We start from the raw sequence: 21,757 nt of genomic DNA on the forward strand, positions 1-21,757 counted from the left end.
GTGACAGTTTATGGGGACCCCCCTCCTTCCGCAGGCAGTGCCTGTAGAACCTAGTGCATGGAGCACTTACAACACTTGCCTCCAAGCTCATGGCGGACCCAGCACTTTCCTAGGCACGTGGGGGCTGGGGTATCACAACACCGGTGTGACACCCTGCATCGGGGTCCCTTACGGTAGCCAGGCAGAGGTTTTTCAGTTCCCTGTTGGAGGCTGGTTCGGTTGGCATGAAGGCTGCCAGTCCTTGGGCACGGTGCCCTGTGGGTCGAATAGGTGCGCTGTGTGTGAGCCCGGGGGAGCTCGGGTGGGTCACTGTGTAACGATCCAGGCCAGGTGTTCAGGCTGCTGGGGCCTGGGCCCAGCAGCTGTTCTGGTCACTGGGCTGGGATCCAGTCCGGGTTTTATAAGGGACGGGAGCCTAGGTACAGCACTGGTGTGGGGCAGGGCGCGTGCGAGATCCAGTCCGGGTTTGCCGGCTGCCCGGGCACGGGGCTCAGCTGCTGTCCTGATGCTGCCGGTGCGATGAGCTCCCCAGGGGAGAGCCGCGCGCGCGCGCGCGCCCAGCCGCCTCTGCCCCGCGCCGCCCGCCAGGTAAGAGACTCCGCGTCCGCCCGCGCTCAGGCGGAGCCGCTGCCAGGTGCCCAGCTTCCCAGGGAGCCTGCGCCCCGGCGAGTGCCCTGCACCGGCTCTGGACCGGCTGGGCAGCTGCTTGCGACCCCGGCACTGGCAAGTGGGGTCGAGGATGCATCCGAGCCGCACCAGGCTCGCTGGCTGCTCCGGGAGAAGCGCCATCAGCCTGACCCCATTTGTCTGAAATCACCCCCCACCACACACACTCGGATCCTTACTTTGTGTCCCGTTCGTGTACCTGGTGCACCGGCCAGCACATACTGGGGTGACTCCCCGTCGGCGCGCACCGGGTTGTGCTGTTTACACGTGTGCAAACGGGGTGTAAAATGGTACCGGATCAGATCACTAGAGTTTCGTGCTCACTTCGCACAGGTGTAAACGGCTCCCTGAGGTTCAAGGAAGGACATGATCAGGCCCTTTCTGTGTAGCCCACGTCTGTTTTCTCCCGTTAGGCCCTGATCCTGTAATTAGGTGCATGCCAGCAACCCCGATCTCAGGATCAGGGCCTTAATTTACTGTCCCCACTATCCCGCCCCCCATGTTTGTTTATGTGAGTAGCTCCCACTGCAACAGGGGAGAGGAAAAATATCTTTAAAAGCAGGAAAATGTGTTTGTAAAACTACAGAAATGGAAATGGGGATTCAAGGACACTGCCCGAACCTAGCTTATAACTTTTTTTTTCTAATTGGCTAGATTAAAGAAGTTTATGTAAACTTTTTTTCCTTTGAAAACAAGTATACCATGGACAAGTTCAGATCCAAATGCCCCCTAAACTTTGGGAGTGGAGGTCTTTGGAATCAGACCCCTGATCCCAGCTTTGCGGCTGCCTTGCTTATCTCTGAGTTGAAGTAAATCTAGTTTATGACCAGCCCCAAACTTTGTGGGGAAGAAAGGTTGAAACTGAAATCCATTTTTCTGTTCAGCCTCACTCATCTTTCACTATAATTAATATGCACTGAATAGAGCATATTTATTTGAAAAGTTGAAGGTTGTCCTTTTAAAAAGTATTACAAGTTACCATCCAGCAGATATGGCCAGAAGAGAAAATGGAGAGCTCAGCCGATCTGTGAGTTATCTGCAGAAAACTGGAGACATTCTGCTCTCTGCAAGTTAACAATCCAAACTTTGAAATTCATGTTGCTTTTGGGAAAAGGGAAGGGTGTGTGTGTGGGGGGGGGAATGACAAACCAATTCACTTTTAAACAAAGTACGAAGAGTGTATTGGTCACCAGGAAACAGGTTGCCATTGAGATTGTCTGCTATTTCCACACACACCCGCTACTGTTTTATTGCCACTTAATCCTATCTCAACTGCAAATGTGATGCTGGTGCATCTGCAAAATCATGTTGATTTTAATAGTTGTCACAATGTGGATTAACAAATCCTGCTTTCTGGAGATTAGAGATAATAGCGAAGTAACTTTGTCAGCAGGTATGTCGTTCCTCAGTCCAGAATGCAGAAACATGTGCTCCCTGATACAAGAGGAAATATCTTGAAGATGGTTCAGGAAAATGTGCATGGGTGGAATAAAATGAATGGCAGTCAGGGTTAGCAAGAAAATCAAATCAGGGTGGCCTGGCAAGAATATCTGATTTAACAACAAGGAAGAATAATGGGGCTGATTCTGGCCCCTGTGTGCCATTCCAGGACCACAGTATGCCCTGGGCTCAGCAGAATATGGCTACTGTAAATGTTCTATGCGTCCCCTCACAGGCTCCAGTGCAGGGGTTATGCTAGGGGTGGGAGGGTGTGTGTGGCTTGTGCTTATCACCCCAGGGACACGGGGCTTCTGTGCAGCCCATAGGCAGCCATGGGGAGGCTGATGTAAATTAGAGCACCCCACAACTGCTTTAATTTATGCCAGAAGCATTTTTAGCCCTGTTAGCAGCCTAAAATCTGGGTGTTGCAAAGGTGGCTTTAAACTTTAGTGTTAGAAGTTGATTATGAGAATTTGCCTCAATGTTAGAAGTTTAACCGAGCGTGTGTGTGTGGTAGTTGGTATGACACTTTTGTTTTTCATACAGTAAAGGGCCCTGTATTTGTTTCACTTGTTGCAAAGAATGTTGGCTTACAAATCCTGATGTATCCTGAGGCAGTATGATCCAGTGGATAAAGATGGGGAATCAGCACTCCAGAGTTCTATTCCCTGGTCTATTGCTGTCTTCCTGTGTGACATTTGTCAAGATCCTAACTTCTAAGCATTGTAAAGTGATTATAGAAATACTGTCACTATTATATAGAGAGACTGTATCATTGCAGACTTTGACAGTCTACTATAGTACACATTTATATGATGTATGTGGGATAAGGAACTGTATCTTACAATAAAAGTACAGTATAGGTCTGCTCTCACTACCACTTAAGTCAATGAGAGTCTTTCCATTAACTTCACTGAGACTTAGATCAGGCCCTATATGATTTCATATTGTTGCCAATTCCAAATGCCTTGTCACTGAACAAGAACAATGATGTCATGTCTTTTGGTTTTTTGACCTCTCATGAACGTGGTCAGCACTACGGACATACAAATTTTCATTCCATTAAATCATACCTCCTAAATAAAACTTACTTTCATGAGTTGTTGTCAAGGCCTTTGGCAATCCATTCTAAAGAATGGTTTATGGCCAGTATCAAGAATAAGATTGAGGCAAGCATGGTTGCCGGGCGCAGGGGGGTGGGGGGGAATGAACAGCAACAACAACCAAAAAAAGAAAGTCCCAAGATGCATTTGGAATAGTAGGAAAAACATTCCAGGTGGCTTCTCCTAAAATACAGAGATTTTTATCATGTAGGTGGATCTCCCTGACAGCTACATCAATAGCTATTTCTAAGGGATGCTGTCTAATACACTGTCTTGTTGTTTTTCTGCTTTGTATTGTTTCAGAAATTTCTTAGAACCTGGAATAGAAGAACCCTCTCCCCCCGCCCCCCACTGGATTTCTCCTGCTCCTTTTGTCTTCCTAGGCCTTCCCTCTATCCTGTGATCCTTAATTCCTCTGGGCCTGTTTTATTTACTTCCTTGTTCATGCTCCATTGTTGTGAGTAATAATAAGCCCTACTCTGTGCTGGCAATTTCTGTTCCCTCTGCAGCTGATCACTCTATGTAAACAATGGTTCTGTATGAGTAATGTCTATTTTTGGCTATTCCCATTAATTTTATTAATAATAATGTATTTTTTTCCTTAGCAGTGAATATCGTATTTAGAATCAAGCTCACCTCCCCAGCCAGATCACATAAGCTACGTTGTACCCTCTGCTTCTGTCAGGGCACTCAAGGGACAGGCTACGTATGGCATTGTTCTTCACTTCCCAACCCCCACAAGTGATCATTTTGGGATGGGAGAGAAGAGAGGGGACAGGACATAGTCAGTGTGGCCCAGATGTAGCAGGACACCAAACTTTTGTGAGTAAGTTCATAGTGACTCATTCAGCATTTAACTTGCTCATATACACATGGAGGGGGGGAATGGGATAACCCCTCTTTCTCAGGGGGAAGAGGGATTACAGGTCTAGCAGAACGTGAGGGGAGTTGCTCTGAAGGAGCTGTGTTGACAGGAGCCTGGACAGTCACAGATCCTCCATGAAGATGGCCCTGTCTTCCACATGTTCCTCATGGATCTTGGGGGGGAGATTTGCTGGTTTTGAGGATTGAATCTCCTGCTTCCTTCCCTCCCCCATGGAAGAACCCCACAAAGGGGGCCCTCCCTGAGTTTCCGGTCTCCTACATGGGGCCCATATGGCTCTGTAGTTGAAGTGTAAATCTATGGGTTTTTTTGTTTGTTGGTTGGTTGTGGTGTGTTTTTGTTGTTTTTACACCCTAAGTCAGTGGTTTTCAATCTGAAGTCTGCAGACCCCTGGAGTCCACAGATGGTCCAAAGGGCTCTGCACCTCCATTTGAAATCTTTTAGGGGGGTACACAAATAAAAAAATTAGAACCACTGCCCCAAACTAATTGACCCTGTCCATTTAATGAGCCTGCAACACTGAGTCAAAAGGTCCCCCCACCCCGCCCCCAATAGTTTGCAAGTAGGCAGCCCTTAGAAGACACACAATACGGCACAGCAAGGACAATGTGTTCATTGTAGGGCAGGCATGCTTTCATTGCATTTTAAATCAATACTGTTATCTACAATTCAAAAGGTTATGGGAAGAATGGAACAGTAACAAATTATCTAAGTAATGTGGTAGTAAGGTCAAAGTGAATAAAAGCCCTTTCCGCCATTGTCAGTAAACTGCAGATCTGCACAGAGCTGTAAGAACTGATCTTGTTGATTGTGGAATCAACATCAAATAACCTTTTATAGCAGTGGTTCCCAAACTTTTCGACATCACGCCCCCTTCTTAATTTTTGAGAAACCCTCATGCCCCCCACCTCTCCTTTACCATCATCCAACACCTTCCCCCCCCCCCCCGATCCTTGTCCCTTGACTGCCCCCTCCCAGGACCCTTCACCCCTAACTGCCCCCCTGGGATCCCACTCCCTATCCAATCCCCCCTTCTCCTTGTCCCCTGCCTGCTCCCTCCCAGAACCCCCACCCCCCGGGGACTCCCCTCCTGTCTCCTGACTGCCCCGACCCCTATCTACCCCCTTACCCCCGACAGGCCTGCCTGGGACTCCCATGCCTTTCCAGCCCCCCCGTCTCCTGACCGCCCCCTCCCCGAACTTCCGCCCCATCCAACTGCTCCCTGTCCCCTGACTGCCCTCCTGGGACCTCCTGCCCCTTATCCAATCCCACCTCGCCTCGCTCCCTGCCCCCTTACCAGGCTGCTCAGAGCAGCAGGACTGGCTTATTGGAAAGCCTGGGAGGTGGGCAGGTGCAAGCTGCACTGCCCGTGCAGTGGTGTGGCTGCGGGGGAGGGTGGACAGGAGGGAAGGGGCAGGGGGCTAGCCGCCCCTGCTGGGAGCTCAAGGGCCAGGCAGCCTCGCACCCCCCTGGGAATTTTTTCATGCTCCCCAGTTTGGGAACCAACGTTCTATAGCTTAAATCTAATGGAACAATTAATCTTGGGGGGGGTGGGCAGAGATGACATAGATCAGGACAACAATTTACTGACATTCACTTTCAGTGGCTGTCCTGTTACACTGACAAATATGCCACCTGTGTACTTGAATAAGCTCACTTCATTGCAAGCTGTTGACATTGAGCAATTATACCCTCAGTTCCCCCTGTGCAACCCTATTGCGTTAATTTAATGCTACAATGCACAATAATGTGCATCATCCAGTATATGCCCCAATTTGCCCTTATAATTGTGCAACCCTTTGCACTTACTACACCTTGGAACCCTGGGCCAACTGTCACTGGGGTGGCAGGTGTTTAAATATGGGCAGGACTCCAGGCCGCCTCCTGTTACCATGTGGGAAGAGTAATCCAAGCCAGTGGAACTAGGTCCCCAAACACAGAATGGGGGAATAGTTCTGCTGTTGCATGCTTCCCCCTTGGTAGCCCCTTCCTGGTTACTCTGTAGGTGTTGGGGAGGATAGAAGAGAATGGCAGTCTTGACCTCATCACCATTATCTGATGCAGTTTCTCTCTCTACAAATTGAAACTTCCCTGAGGGCAGATTTGGGACAGCTGTTTGTGGAGAACACACACAAGCATGGTTCCTGACAGACATGCACACCCATGGAGAAGAACGTGGGAAGCAGTGTGTATAGGCCTCTGTAACTAGCCTGCACTACAAGATCTCCCTCAGCTCTCCCCTGCTGCAGAGAGCCAATTCAGAGGAAACTGGCCAGGCTCATCTCAAAGTTTGCAATGGGATTTATCTCTATTGTAGGCTTCTCCGTGGAAGGGGACAGTAGGCCCCGGTCTAATATATGGTGCAGTTTTGCACTGCAGTAGTAAATTAGGTCAATGGGATTGCAATGGGGGGAACTGACAGCAGAATTTTGGCCACTGCCATTCAAATAAAAGGTTTTAGAGGACGACAGCTTTCCATGTGAACACTCAAAAATAAAGAAAGTTTATTCAATGACGCAAGTGAACCAGTTGTGATCTGAAATGTCCTGTTCCCCGTCTCTCTGGAACATTAATGCATGTCTGTTGGGTTACACAGATGTAAAGAACATCTTGGCTAGACAGAAAAGTCATACCAGTTGTTCAACTTAAATTAGTTACTAAACTGATTTCAACTGGTTGCAATCCTTGTTTGAATTTCAGCTTGGTTTAAATCAGAAACTTAAACATCTTAAGCAAAACTGAAATGAGCATCTCACAGGAGTTTGCACCAGTTTACCTGAACCTGTTTAAAATCACACCTTTGGTTAAGCTAGTGTAGCTTTCTAGTGTAAACAAGGCCTTAATGTGGGGACAACTTGGGTTTCGTTATGTAATGAATGTTGCACTTATTTTGCATTTCAGTATGAAATTCAGTCTGACCCTTTCCTGTTGTGTGAGCTGCCCTGCCCCTTCAGATATTGCGGATCACACTTCACTGGATGGACTCTAACTTGGGGACTTTTGAAGTTAACAGTGGAGCATTGAGGAAGGGAGGGAATGGGCCCAAGTGTTTTGTTTTTCCATGTTCTTGGTTAACAAGCACTGCCAAAAATGTGTGTCCTGCCAGCTCTCCCCATCCAGCCTGATCAAATGAAACCTGCTCCAGTAAATGAATGTGTGATTGAGTTTGTGTTTGTATTGGAGAGTTGCATCAAACCTAGAAAATGGGTGCCCAAACAGAGCTGATTTGTTCAAAAATATTCCCCTGTACGGATTTGTTTTCCCACAGAAGAATGTCAGCTAGGAAAGGGTGTAACCATAGCTAACTGGATTACTGTACATGAAGTTTCTTTTCACTGTATTGCAGTTCAGGGATTTGCAAGGTAAGAAATGAAAGTGAAAGTGTTTGTTTTTTCTTTTGAAGCCTTAAATATTTAATGTCTGTCCAATATCTAAAACAGCACTAGGTCTGGACCTAACTCCTACAATGTAAAGGAATCCTACCTCACAAGTGTAGCTCATTTCAAGTCACTCGTTCTAGTCCGAGTTACCTATGCACCTTACTACATTGGAATCCCCTCTCTTTCATTCTTGTCGTTTACATCACAAATAAAGAATCATGAAACTGAGATTACGGAAAGTTATTGACACGGAAGGAATCCTGTGGCATCCTAAATTTGCTGCATGATTAACTTTTTGTGTGTTGGGTCTTTGTATTACATTGCATCCCACGTTTTAGATCTTGACAAGTTGAGAAGTGTGGGAGGAATTGGCCCCCAGGGTGTTCAGCCTGATATGAGCTCCTGCTTCATTAGAAGTAGCCAAATAAGGTTTTTGTTGTTTTTTTTTTCATTCCTATTTTTGGGAAGAAAATAGGGCTTCCATTATGATGCTCTTCACTGAATGCTGACTCTTACTTGCTGAAGAGCTTGGTGGGATGAGGTATATGACAATGGGAGTTCATGCAGTGACAGAGGCTTAACTACAGTGTAGTTATAATGTCTTGGTTGATCTGACCCGTTCTCTGATTGCCAAGAGGTTGTTATGCCATTGAGCTCATAACAAGTGAGGTTAGGGAAGGGACTGACTGTGTAATAAGCAAAAGGAAATGAAGGCAAATCCTTCTGGGTGTAAAGAAGCCCTGGGGTGTGCAGGTGTCTGTTGGGGTCAAGAAAAAGTCAAAAGTTGTAATGAGCAACCGTCGTCGTTGGCCTCCTCCCATCCTGCAGTTTCGTCATTAGAACAAGTCTGTAATTTACGTTATCCTGTTTGTTTAAAGGTGGCACTGTAAAGCAGATTCGAACTGTTTAAAAAAGATGAGTATGGACAAACAGGAGGGGACAAGTCCAAAGTACAGGAATGTGAGATAATTTGTCTAAATACATGCCTTCCTCCTGCAGTGGTTCAAATGAATCATTCCTGGGCTTTGTACTGATAAGATCTCACCTGCAGATGTTTTCCTAGCACTCTTCATTTTATTTTTTACACAACCTTTTTCAAGTTGCCTCACAAATGAACAGCGTACGCAGTTTAAAGGGCATCTTCCACTTTCTCTGAAGCACTTACAAAACAGGCAACCACATATTTAATGCATAGATATGATGTGGGGTTGTTTTTTTTTTTCTTCTTTGGTGAAGAGTGGCATTATTAAGTGTTGTGACGGAAAACAAGATGTTTCCATAATGGAAGTTTAAGTAGAACAGAACTCGGGCTTGATTTCATGGGGAGCTCCTGATGAGGATGGAGAGTTTTGAAATACTACCAATTAATAAAAGTGGTAATTGCAAGGTGGCAGGAGGAATGTCTTCTGAAAAGTCTCTTTATTTTGGGGGTGTAAATCCAAATTCTCTGAAAGTCCAGAAAATGTCCTTGTGCAGTGTAGGAGCAGAAGAAGAGCTCTGTGTGGCTCAAAAGCTTGTCTCTCTCACCAGCTGAAGTTGGTCCAACAAAAGATATTGCCTCACCTACCTTACACAGTGGGCACTGTACAAACTTTCCCACCAAACTTCTTCACTTTCAGTGCATCTTCACTTTCATCTCGACCCCATTCTCCCCGCCCACGTTCTGTCCCTGGCATCTACAAGGGATTCCAAACTGAAGACTTGATAGACCGAACAGACTTAGCCATGTGACACAAGAGGGTGGCTCCAGTAATAGCAAGTTCTTTAAAATGCTAGCATCCTCAGCTTCATTTGGGACACTGCCATGCATATTAAAGGGGAATAGCAGAGGTTTACTCTGTATCCCTTGTAAGCAGTGCTTGTTTATTTGTGTTCTAACACTACACAGTTACAATGAACTACATCCTATAAAAGCTTTGCAAATATTCCCCACCTATGAAGTAAACAGAACTCTCAAATATTTAAACTAAAGCATCCAGTTAACAGTTTATTAACAGAAAATGGGTTTTGGTTTGTGGATTCTGAGTCACCTTTTTCCTGTAAATTTTTTTTTCTTGAAGGCATTGATGTGTATAAAATACAGACTAACACGGCTGTTACTCTGAAACCTGTCATAAAATAAGGTTGTTCTCTTTAATTTAACCCTATTAGGTCTACATATTCTTTTTCATAATAAAAGAACTAGGGATCACCTATGCCAATTAAAAGGCAACATTTGACACTGATAAAAGGAATTCTGTTTAATATGTCTAATGCAAAATTAACCTGCAGAGCTCTCTGCCGCAAAATATCTCTCAAGGAGAGAGATGAGTAGAGTTTAGTGAAGCATTAGAAATCCAGTTACAGCTGGTTTGCGGCATTCAGGAGGCAGGGGAGGGAGCGGGAGCCTGCGTGGGTGTGGGGTTCTTGCTCCTGCCTCCTGAACACTGCAAACCAGCTGATTGCCGCAGGCAGGAGGTGGGGGGAACAGGGGGAAGACGCTGATCCATGGGGTCCACCAGCAGGCAGGGGGTGCTGGGGGGAGGCATGGGGGGCTGCCAGCTGTGGACAAAGCAGGCAGCCAAACGACATTATAGTGGAGCATTGCACAACTTTAAACAAGCATGTTCTGTAATGGAGCAGGGACATAAGATTGAAACAACGTTAAGCAAGAGGATGTTAAGTGGGGAGTTACTGTACTAGTCTCTGTCAAAGGTTGAACTACCATGGACCATTGGCATGATCCATTATGGCAATTTCCATGTTACAAAGAACATTTCAGCAAGAGCTGTGCAAATAACTGGAGTCTTTATGGTTCACTGGCAGTTCCAAAAAATTGTGGGGGGTGGGGAGGGTTGTGAATTGTTTTGGGGTTTACCTGAAATGTCAATTTTTCAGTTCAAAATCTTCAGTGAAATGTTTTCATTTATTTTTGATTGAATAGAATGTTTTGTTTTGATCTTGTTTTTGTTTTTTTTAATAAACATTTCGTTTGTAAAATGTAGAAATTTTTGACTCCCCACCCCCCCGGAATTTTTTTTTTTTAACCTGAGCAATTTGAATTGCAGAATGTTTCATTGACACTGAATGTTTTTCCCTCCTCCTTCCCCCCCCCCCCAAAAAAAAAAAGGTTTCACCTGAAAAATCTCACCCAGGTCTAATCTCAGTGACATCATTTGTTACTGAACACCCTTTATAAGCTGTTTATGGAGATGTAAGAGAATTTTTTTCTATTAATAAATTATTGAGAGTCTCAATCATACCAAGTGTTATTAGAAAGTGTGTGTGTGTGTATAAATATATAATGGCAGGCAATACTGAAACTATGAGTCCACCCAAGGTCGTACTCTTGTCTAGTAAAGTGATACAGGAGATATGGGTAAAAAAGGTAACATGAGTAGTTCTGAGAATAAAAAGCCATTGATCTGGTCAGAGCTACGTTCCTCCGTTGGTGCCTCCCTGTTTACCCATCTTTGTGCCTTCAATGGGAATGACTAATTGGGTCACGTACAACTTCTGTCATGTACAGAAGGTGGGTTTAAAAAAAAATCCATGGGAAGTTGAGGTAAATAAATTACTGTGCTGCAGGATTTCCATGTTGAGACTGGGGAACTTGACCAATAAAACCCCTCACGGAAGCAACTCTGAAAGGTGAGAGATGTTCACAGTTAGGCCTTGACCAATGCAGAAAAGGTACAGCTGTAAAGAAGGCATTCTCACGGGAGACTGATGTGGAAAACCACACAGCCTTCTTTGTTGCAAGTATATTCTTTATCCGATCAGCTATTCCTACAGCTGTTTCTACAGAACTCAATCACTTGGTTTTATTATTACAAACACTGGGCATGATTGTCCTTTCACAAGGGTGTAATTCCATTACAGTTCATGCAACTATATTGCTGTCTGAGTGAGAGGAGAGATGTTTCTAATGTAATTTTTCAGAAAACTATTACATTGAATTCAACTTCCACACACTAGCCTACACCCACTCTTTGTTTGCCAAAGCTAAGGTGGCTTAGTCACTATTGGTGCTGTATCTTATTTTAAAAAGAATATTGTGCACCTCTGTGAAGCACTCCACCTGAAGATGTAAAAAGTACTTTACACATACAGATGAATTAAACCTTACAACATCCTGGTGAAGTAGAAAAATATCCCTATTTCATAGCAGTTGGGGGAGAAACTGGGGCACAGAGTTAGGGGCATGTTGTAGGCCACATAATGAAGGTTGCTCTACACAGCAGTTAAACACCCATGGCTGGCCTTTGTCAGCTGACCTGGGCCCCAGCCTGAGCCCAAACATCTACCCTGCAATTTCACAGCCCCACAGCCTAAGCCCTGAGAGCCTGAGTCGGCTGACATGGGCCAGCCATGTGTGTTTAATGGCTGTGTAGACATACCGAGTCAGTGATAGTGTTGTGAGTAGAATCTAGATATTCTGACTTCCAGACCTGTGCATTAGCTACTAGATTGTGCTCATGTCGGCAGTTTAGGAAGCTCTAAATTTTACATTCTAGGCATGACACGCTGTCAACTCTCCCTATCACCCAACTGGTCTTATTTGAAAAAGAAACTGGTATGTGCAGTTTGGAACTTTGCATCTGTATTAATATACCTTCAGGCCTAGAAATCTATGGCCTTGTCTAAGGACAATAGAAGGAGTTTAAGTATATTAGGATCAAAAAACCCCAGCAATGGTATTTGTCTATTACAATAAATATTTCTGGTCCAGATTTGTGGGGGAGAGGGGGACATAACATGCTTTCCATTCCACTTGTATCTTGCTGTTAAACAGCAGTTACCAAAATTAGTCATTTTTAAATCAGCAGGTCCAGATAACTTTCAAGAGCTTTAAAAGAGCTGGCTGTGGACCTCGCTGGACTGTTAATGTTTGGGTTTTTTTGTTCAGTAAGTCTTGAAACACCAGGGAAGTTACAGAAGGCTCAAAGACAGCTAATGTTATGCCAATATTTAAAAAGGGTAAATGGGATGACCCAAGCAGGCCTGTTAGTCTGACATCAATCCCGAGCAAAATAATGGAAAAGTGGATACTGGACTCTATTAATAAAGAATTAAAGGAGGGTAATGTAATTAATGCCATTCAACATGGCTTTATGGAAAATAGATCCTGTCAAACTAACTTGATATTTTTTTTGAGATTACAAGTTTGGTTGATAAAGTTAACAGTGACATAATATATTTAGATTTCTGTAGGGCAGTTGGCTTGGTACTGCATGACATTTTGATTTAAAAAAAACAACTAGAAAGACATAAAATTAACATGACACATTAAATGGCTTAAAAGCTGGCTAACTGATGGGTCTCATTATGTAACTGTAAATGGGGAATCCTCATTGAATGGGTGTGTTCTGGTGGGGTTGTTTTTTGGTCCTACACTATTTAACACTTTATTAAGGATCTGGAAGAAACCATAAAATCATCACAGATGAAGTGGTAAATAATGAAGAGGACAGGCCACTGATACGAAGCAATCTACATAGCTCTATAAGCTGGGGGCAAGCAGACAGTATGTGTTTTTAATATGGCGACAGGTATATTTATGCATCTAGGACAGAGGTGAGCAAACTATGGCCCGTGGGACCGTCCTGCCCCTGAGCTCCCAGCCAGGGAGGCTAGCCCCCAGCCCCTCCCCCGCTGACCCCCCCTCCTCCAAAGTTGTGTTGCCGTGTGGGCAGCGCGGCTTGCACCTGCCCACCTCCCAGACTTTCAAATAAGCCTGTCTTGCCGCTCTGAATGACGTGGTAAGGGGGCGGGGATCGGGGGAGTTGGATAAGGGGCAGGAGGTCCCGGGGGGCTGTCAGGGAGCAGTTGAATGGGGCAGAGGTTCGGGGGGGAGGGTGGTCAGTAGACAGGGAGCGGGGGGGTTGGATAGAGGGGGAGGTCCCAGGGGAGGACGACAGTTAGGGGCGGGGGGGTCCCGGGAGGGGGCGGTCAGGGAACAAGGAACGGGGGAGTTGGAGGGGTAGGGGGTTCTGAGGGGGGCAGTTAGGGGGCAGGAAGTGGGAGGGGGCGGACGGGGGCCAGGCTGTTTGCGGAGGCACAGCCTTCCCTACGCAGCCCACCATACCATTTCCCAACCCCGATGTGGCCCCCGGGACAAAAGGTTTGCCCACCCCTGATCTAGGAAGAAAGACTGTAGGCCATACTTACACATTGAGGACTATTAATCTCTATTACAAAGAATAGTACCAATGGTGCAGCAGCTTTGGGGGAACTAGTGGTGTAAGTGCTAGTGTAAGGACCTTGAGACTGATCTACACTAGTACAATTGCACAGTTTCTGCCTATTGCTGTAATATAGGTACTGCGGTTTCTAATGTAGGCACAGTTCAAAAACTAGGGAGTGAACTTAATGGATGCAGCTGTAATTGTTACTTGTGTGTGTGGTTTAATCCATATAAAGCCACTTTGTTAATAAAGGGACATTGTGGCTTTGGGAATGACTGGAGACCTAACAAAAATTGCCTTTGCTTTTTTAAATTTTCGGTTTTGGCCCCAGGTCATACAATGTCCTTGGGTATTTTCTTTTACAAATAGCTCCTCAAGTCTAGTCTAGGGCAGCCATCCTGTTTCTCATCACTTAGCCCTGGCCTACACTACAAGTTTAGGTCGAATTTAGCAGCGTTAGATCGATTTTAACCCTGCACCCGTCCACACAAAGAAGCCATTTTTGTCAACTTAATGGGCTCTTAAAATCGATTTCTGTACTCCTCCCTGACAAGGGGATTAGCGCTGAAATCGACATTGCTGGGTCGAATTTGGGTTAGTGTGGACGCAATTCAATGGTATTGGCCTCCGGGAGCTATCCCACAGTGCTCCATTGTGACCGCTCTGGACAGCACTCTGAACTCGGATGCACTGGCCAGATAGACAGGAAAAGCCCCGCAAACTTTTGAATTTCATTTCCTGTTTGGCCAGTGTGGCAAGCTGATCAGCACAGGTGACCATGCAGATCTCATCAGCAGAGATGACCATGGAGTCCCAGAATTGCAAAAGAGCTCCAGCATGGACCGAACGGGAGGTAGTGGATCTGACTGTTGTATGGGGAGATGAATCCATGCTATCAGAACTCCGTTCCAAAAGACGAAATGCCAAAATATTTGGAAAAAATATCCATGAAGGACAGAGGCTATCACAGGGACCCACAGCAGTGCCGTGTGAAACTTAAGGAGCTTAGGCAAGCCTACCAAAAAACTCAAGAGGCAAACGCCCGCTCGGGGTCAGAGCCCCAGACATGCCACGTCTATGATGAGCTGCATGCAATTCTAGGGGGTGCCCCTACCACTGCCCCACCCCTGTACGTGGACTCCTGCAAGGAGGGAGTCTCACACAACAAGGATGAGGATTTTGGGGACGAGGAAGATGATAGCGCACACCAGGCAAGCGGAGAAACCGTTCTCCCTGCCAGCCAGGAACTGTTTATCACCCTGGATCCAATACCCTCCCAACCCAGGCTGCTGGACCTTGAGGGCAGAGAAGGCAGCTCTGGTGAGTGTACCTTTGTAAATATAATACATGGTTTAAAAGCAAGCGTGTTTAATGATTACTTTGCCCTGAAGATTTGGGATGCATTCACGGCCAGTACAGCTACTGGAAAAGCCTGTTAACATGTCTTGGGATGGGGCGGAAATCCTCCAGGGACATCTCCGTGAAGCTCTCCTGGAGGTACTCCCAAAGCCTTTTGCAAAAGATTTCTGGGGAGGGCAGCCTTATTGCGTCCTCCATGGTAGGACACTTTACCATGGCAGGCCAGTAGCACGTAGTCTGGAATCATTGCATAAGAAAGCATGGCAGCGTGTGGTCCTGGTGTTTGCTGGCATTCAAACAACATCTGTTCTTTATTTCTCTGTGTTATCCTCAGGAGAGTGATATCAATCATGGTCACCTGGTTGAAATAGGGGAATTTTATTCAGGGGACATTCAGAGGTGGCTGTTCCTGCTGGGCTGTTTGCGTGTGGCTGAAAAGAAATCATCCCCGCTGTTAGCCACGCGGTGGGGGGAGGGGTGAAGCGATCATCCCAGAGAATTGGGTGTGTGGGGGAGGGGATTAGTTGGGTTTGTGCTGCACATTAACCCGAAAACATCAGCCCCTCCTTTTAAATGGCCAATGTGTCTTTTTCAATTTTAATCTCCCTTTTTTTCCTCCCGCAGCTGCAAATGTTTCAATGCTGCGACTAGCATCTCTGTCCTAGAGGCTAGCGCAGATAAGAAGGAGAAAAAAACACACTCGTGATGAAATGTTCTCTGAGCTCATGAAGTCCACCCAAACTGAAAGAGCCCAGCAGAATGCGTGGAGGCAGTCAATGGCAGAGTCCAGGAAAGCACAAAATGAACGCGAGGACAGGAGGGACACGCGAGAGGATAGATGGCTGGAGCAACAGAAAAGGTGGCAGCAGCATGATGAAAGGAAGCAGGATGCAATATTGAGGCTGCTGGAGGATCAAACGGATATGCTACGGCATATGGCTGAGGTGCAGGAAAGGCACAGACCACCACTGCAACCCCTGTGTAATCAACCACCCTCCTCCCCAAGTTCCATAGCCTCCTCACCCAGATGCCCAAGAACGTGGGGCGGGGGGCCTCCGGGCACCCAACCACTCCACCCCAGAGGACTGCCCAAGCAGCAGAAGGCTGGCATTCAAGAAGTTTAGAAGTGCAGTGTGGCCTTGTCCTTCCCTCCTCCCTCACCCCACCCGGTGCTTCCCTCCTCCCCCACCCCTCCTAGGCTACCTTGGCAGTTATCCCCCTATTTGTGTGACGAATTAATAAAGAATGCATGAATTTGAAACAACAATGACTTTATTGCCTCTGCAAGCGGTGATGGAAGGGGGGAGGGAAGGGGAGGGCGGTTGGCTTACAGGGAAGTAGAGTAACCAAGGGGGTGGGTTTTCATCAAGGAGAAACAAACAGAACTGTCACACCGTAGCCTGGCCAGCCATGAAACTGGTTTTCAAAGCTTCTCTGATGCGCAGCGCGCCCTGCTGTGCTCTTCTAACCTGGTGTCTGGCTGCATGTAATCAGCGGCCAGGCGATTTGCCTCAACTTCCCACCCCGCCATAAACGTCTTCCCCCTTACTCTCACAGATATTGTGGAGCACACAGCAAGCAGTAATAACAATCAGAATATTGGTTTCGTTGAGGTCTAACCGAGTCAGTAAACTGCACCAGCGTGCTTTTAAATGTCCAAATGCACATTCTACCACCATTCTGCACTTGCTCAGCCTATAGTTGAACAGCTCCTGACTACTGTCCAGGCTGCCTGTGTACGGCTTCATGAGCCATGGCATTAAGGGGTAGGCTGGGTCCTCAAGGATCGCTGTAGGCATTTCAACATCCCCAATGGTTATTTTCTGGTCTGGAAAGTAAGTCCGTTGCTGCAGTTGTTCAAACAGACCAGAGTTCCTGAAGATGCAAGCGTCATGTACCTTTCCCGGCCATCCCACGTTGATGTTGGTGAAACGTCCCTTGTGATCCACCAGTGCTTGCAGCACCATTGAAAAGTACCCCTTGCAGTTTATGTACTGGCTGCCCTGGTGGTCCGGTCCCAAGATAGGGATATGGATTCCGTATATCGCCCCACCACAGTTAAGGAATCCCATTGCAGCAAAGCCATCCACTATGACCTGCACATTTCCCAGACTCACTACCCTTGGTAGCAGCAGCTTAGTAATTACGTTGGTTAGTTGGATCACAGCAGCCCCCACAGTAGATTTGCCCACTCCAAATTGATTCCTGACTGACTGGTAGCTGTCTGGCTTTGCAAGCTTCCAGAGGGCTATCACCACTCGCTTGTGAACTGTGAGGGCTGCTCTCATCTTGGTATTCTTGCGCCTCAGGGCAGGGGAAAGCAAGTCACAAAGTTCCACGGAAGTGCCCTTACGCATGCGAAAGTTTCGCAGCCACTGGGAATCATCCCAGACCTACAACACTATGCGGTCGCACCAGTCTGTGCTTGTTTCACGGGCCCAGAATCGGCGTCCACAGCATAAGCCTGCCCCATTGCCACCAGGATGGCCAAATTGCCGGGGTCCATGCTTTGAGAGAAGTCTGTGTCTGTGTCCATGTCCTCATCATCTCGTCACCGCGCTGCCATCGCCTCCTCGCCTGCGTTTGCGGGTTCTGGTTATGCATATACTGCATGATAATGCACAAGATGTTTACAATGCTCATAACTGCCGTGGTGATCTGAGCGGGCTCCATGCTTGCTGTGGTATGGCGTCTGCAGGAGAGCAGAGTGGCAGCGGAAGCGGTCGTTCAGTGACGATGGTTTGCAGACCTACTGCACTGTCTGCTGCCAGGACACAACAGCTGAGCGGGCTGCACACTTGCCGTGTTATGGCGAGACAAGAGCAGCCGAGCAGAGTTGCAGCAGAAACGACCCTGCAAGACCACTAGGAGAGCAGAGTGGCAGCGGAAGCAGTGGCTGACATCCAGCAAGGTGGATTCATGAGAGCAGGAGAGCAGAGTTGCAGCGGAAGCGGGAACCCATGAGAGACAACATGGAGAAATTCGCTATCGAGACAAGAGCAGGAGAGCAGAATGGCAGCAGAAGCGGTGGTTCGATGATGACGGTTAGCAGCCCTACTCCACCGTCTGCTGAAATCCAATGGGCGGCGGAGACTGCGGGAACTGTGGGATAGCTACCCACAGGGCAACTCTCCGAAAGTCAACACTAGCCTTGGTACGCACTCTGCCGACTTAATGCCGACTTAATGCTCTTAGTGGGGACACACACAATCGACTGTATAAAATCACTTTCTAAAAATCGACTTCTATAAATTCAACCTTCCTTCATAGTGTAGACATACCCTTAGATTCCAAGGGTTGCTCTGACTGAGGTTCTACTTCCCCTGGCAGCTCAGGAGCCTGTTTTGCATTTGCAAAAACCTCTTGCTCTCTGTAGACTCTGTTGTAACCACCCTCCCAGCTTCTGTTACACCACAGCTGAAGAGGACACAGTTGGTAGGTGAGAGCCTTCTTCTGTGCAGCGCCGGCCACTTTTAACAGTTTTCCTTTCTCCTCTCCATGTTCTTTTCATTTCAATTTTAAATCTCATCTGAGAACTCTCACTTCTCAGCCCCAATCCCTTCCCTTTATTACTTACTTTCTCCCTCTGCAGCTCTTTGTATCTGCACTGTACAGTTCATTTTAAGATACATTTGCAGAGACAAAATGGAGCATAGGTATGTGCAAATGCTGAACAAAGTACAGTGAAACAAACCAGCAAGTTGGTAATAATGGTGTCATCTGGGCATCCCTGAATGTGCTGAGTTCCTCTTTATTCCCCGTTGTTGCTTGCTGAGGACGCAATCCTGGAAACACGTTGTCCTTGTGGCTTCTTGTCACCATGGAAAACGCATTATTTCTCATGCCCCTTTTTGAGTAGTGTGGCTATGTGACGGTGCAGGACAGTCCAGCTGGGGTTAGGGAAGAGCCAGCAACTCCCAGTCCCAGCTCGCTCCCTGTTAGTGTCTCAAGCTTGTCCTGACAAACACTCCCAAGTTATCCTGTCTGTCTTCTGGTTGATTTGTTGAATGAAGTGGTAATTCTAACTAATACAATCAGGACTCTCTTGGGTAAGGGTAGCCTTGCACCTGTTTCATAGCCCCATCTGGAACTCCTGTGTCTTTGTGGGCTCAATTCCACGAGAGGGCTATGGGCTCTGCTGGCAGAATTCTACTGAAGTCAGTGGAGTTACACCAGCAAAGAATCTGGCCTGGGATCTTCACAAATAGTAATATGTTCCATGAACTGTTCCATGTCTGTCAACAATGGTGGAGCCTGAAATGGGTCTTTGTGAGCTTATCTCTTCTAAGGGTGAAACTCTGCCCCATTGAAGTCAATGGAAGTTTTGCCTTGGACTGCAAATCTTGCTTCACTGAAATCTAAGAATTCAGTTAGGGCCAATCCAATACCCCCTGATGGCACTAGCAAGACTTCCATTGACATCTGTGGACATCGGCCGAGTCCTTAATGGTTAGAGCCTTTTATATGGGTTTTCAAGATTGCCTCCTTTAAAGAAAGTGGTCTTTTTCTATCAGTAACAGGTTGGCTTTTTCTTCCATTCTGCTGATGAAAGCGAAATGAGTCTTCCAAATGTCTTACCTTTTCCAAACGTGTATTGCTAATTGCTACTATTGCTTCTGCTTTTAAATATGGTGCAATTTCCTTGTTTTTGTCCCAGCCTACCAGGTATATCTTAACTGATGGATGTGTTGTGAAGTGCTTACCTCTTGGTGCTCTACAGTCTGTAATTCTGTTACGTTGTCACAGGTTATTTGGTAGTGGGGGCAGGGGGGGCTAGAATAGGTGATGCTGCAGCATGCTGCTATGTTCATCTTGCCATGAATAGTCTTGCAGGGGACAATTATTTCCTTTTAATGGTTTTGTTGTGTGTTAGGCAAAGGATGGAGATTATTTTGTTAAACTGACATTTTCCTATATCTTTATTGAATTAGTATGGAAAACTGTATATGTTCCATATCCCATTTTTGTTCTGTAAGGTGGTGTGGTCCAGATCTGGATGACTGTGTTGATCTAGGTCAGTGGTCTCCAAAGTGGGGTGCGCGCACCCCAGGGGGTGCACCAGAGGATCCCAGGGGGTGTGCGGCAGGAGGAGTGCCGCTGGACAGCACTCCGCCGTTTTTTTTCTTCGGCGGCAGCTCTGCACGCCTGCAGCAGGTCTTCCCATCTTCTTTCTTTGGCGGCACACCTGTGGCATGTCTTCCCCTCTCCTTTCTTCGGCGGCACCATGTGGGTGCGTGATCCAAAAACTTTGGAGACCACTGATCTAGGTGATAGTGTGGTATCGACTTGTCAAATATTCAGCCAGCATTAGCAGTGGCTGTTGAAATGGGATTTGTCTGCCAAATTTGCAGATTAAAGCTTCTAATTTGGCTCAGTTTCTCTTTCGTGTGCAGAGCACCGTAGAATAAATGGAATCCACTTAGCCTGCAGTGTGTGGTATCGTTAATCTCGGCACATACCAATGTTGAGGAAGAAGACATGCGACACTCAGAAACAGGATGTACACTGTGAAAGGAGATCTGAGGCTGGAGTGCCCTGTAGATAATCTATAGGTGACAAATGTCTGTAAACAGCTAACTGGCAACAGTCTTCTTCTGGCACCATTTATCTCAATGGCTTATATTAGGCTTCTTTAAGAAGCCCATTGGCATAGCTGAAAAGCGCAGCATACACAAGAAGGCAGCTCCTCTAGTAGCCAACTTTCCAAAAGGAGCGGTGGTTTCATGCATAACTAGGCTAACAAGAGCTTCATTTTCACACAAGTCTTCCCCCAAACTGGTTTATTTAAAAGAAAAAAAAAATCCCCGAAGAAAGCAGGCTCCTCTGTAAAGAAAAGGTAAAATAACTTGAAGGTAGTAGCTTACAATACTTTAGAGTCCAGCCTTATAACACTTATGCGTGTGAGTAATCCTTATTCCTGCAAGTTCTCCTATTTGTAGTCTGTTGGACTGGTTCCCTGAGTAAGAATTGAGCCCTTAAGCCTTCTTTACACAGGTGGTTATTTGTACACCCTTGTTCAAACCCTTGAATAAACTGGTAATTTGAGTTCTGAGTAGATTAGCCTGGAGGGCGGGGTGGAGGTAATTCAGTTGTGCATACACAATACAAATTATAACACACAGCAAACAGTCAAGTCGCAAAAGGCACAGGAGCAATTAAAAGCTCTCCAGCATGATCCAGGACCATAGAGGATCTAAATGTACTTTAGCATGGCACTTAAGATTACAAATATATTCCCTTCAAGTCACAACAGTTTATTAACCCTCTAAGCATAAAAATGCTTCAGAGAAAGTTAGGTGTTTGGCCTCTCCCTTTTTTTTTTTTTTTTTTGGTCCTGGGATTTTGAGCTGGTGTGTGGGGCATACCAATTATGTCTGCTCAGTGCCATTGGTTACAGAGAGATAGCAGGGCTAATTGGAGGAAAGTTAATTGATTGCTGATTTTTGGACCAGATCCTCAGCTGGTATACATGGGCACAGCTCCATTGAACTTGAGACAGAAGCTACTGCAGTGAAGGGTGCAGCCAGCCTGGAAGGATGGCCCTAAGGAAGGAGTGTGGCAGTAGACATATCAGATAGCCGCCTCCATGTTGGTCACGCTCTACTTAACTTGTGGGGTTTCCGTGGACCTGGAAACAGACTATTCCAATTTGACCTCTTTGGATTTCTCTGCACAACAAACCTTCCTCGTGTTGATCTTTCTAGGAGGTTCTCCTTCAGAGATTTTCCTATCAAGGTAATTAGATGTAAAAGACGCTTT

The 21,757-nt window shown here is 46.4% G+C and overlaps 1 protein-coding gene across 1 annotated transcript in view; it reads left to right on the forward strand.

The window, feature by feature from the left end:
* The first annotated feature begins 528 nt into the window (after positions 1-528).
* Positions 529-21,757, forward strand: part of LOC141993154 (synaptotagmin-like protein 2) — a 68,919-nt gene continuing 47,690 nt past the window's right edge. Inside the window, exon 1 of the mRNA XM_074962504.1 lies at positions 529-588. The gene's annotated coding sequence lies outside the window, so the exon portion shown is untranslated. The remainder of the gene's footprint in view (positions 589-21,757) is intronic.

Source organism: Natator depressus, chromosome 9 (assembly GCF_965152275.1).
Source record: "Natator depressus isolate rNatDep1 chromosome 9, rNatDep2.hap1, whole genome shotgun sequence".
In the NCBI taxonomy this organism is placed as follows: domain Eukaryota; kingdom Metazoa; phylum Chordata; order Testudines; family Cheloniidae; genus Natator; species Natator depressus.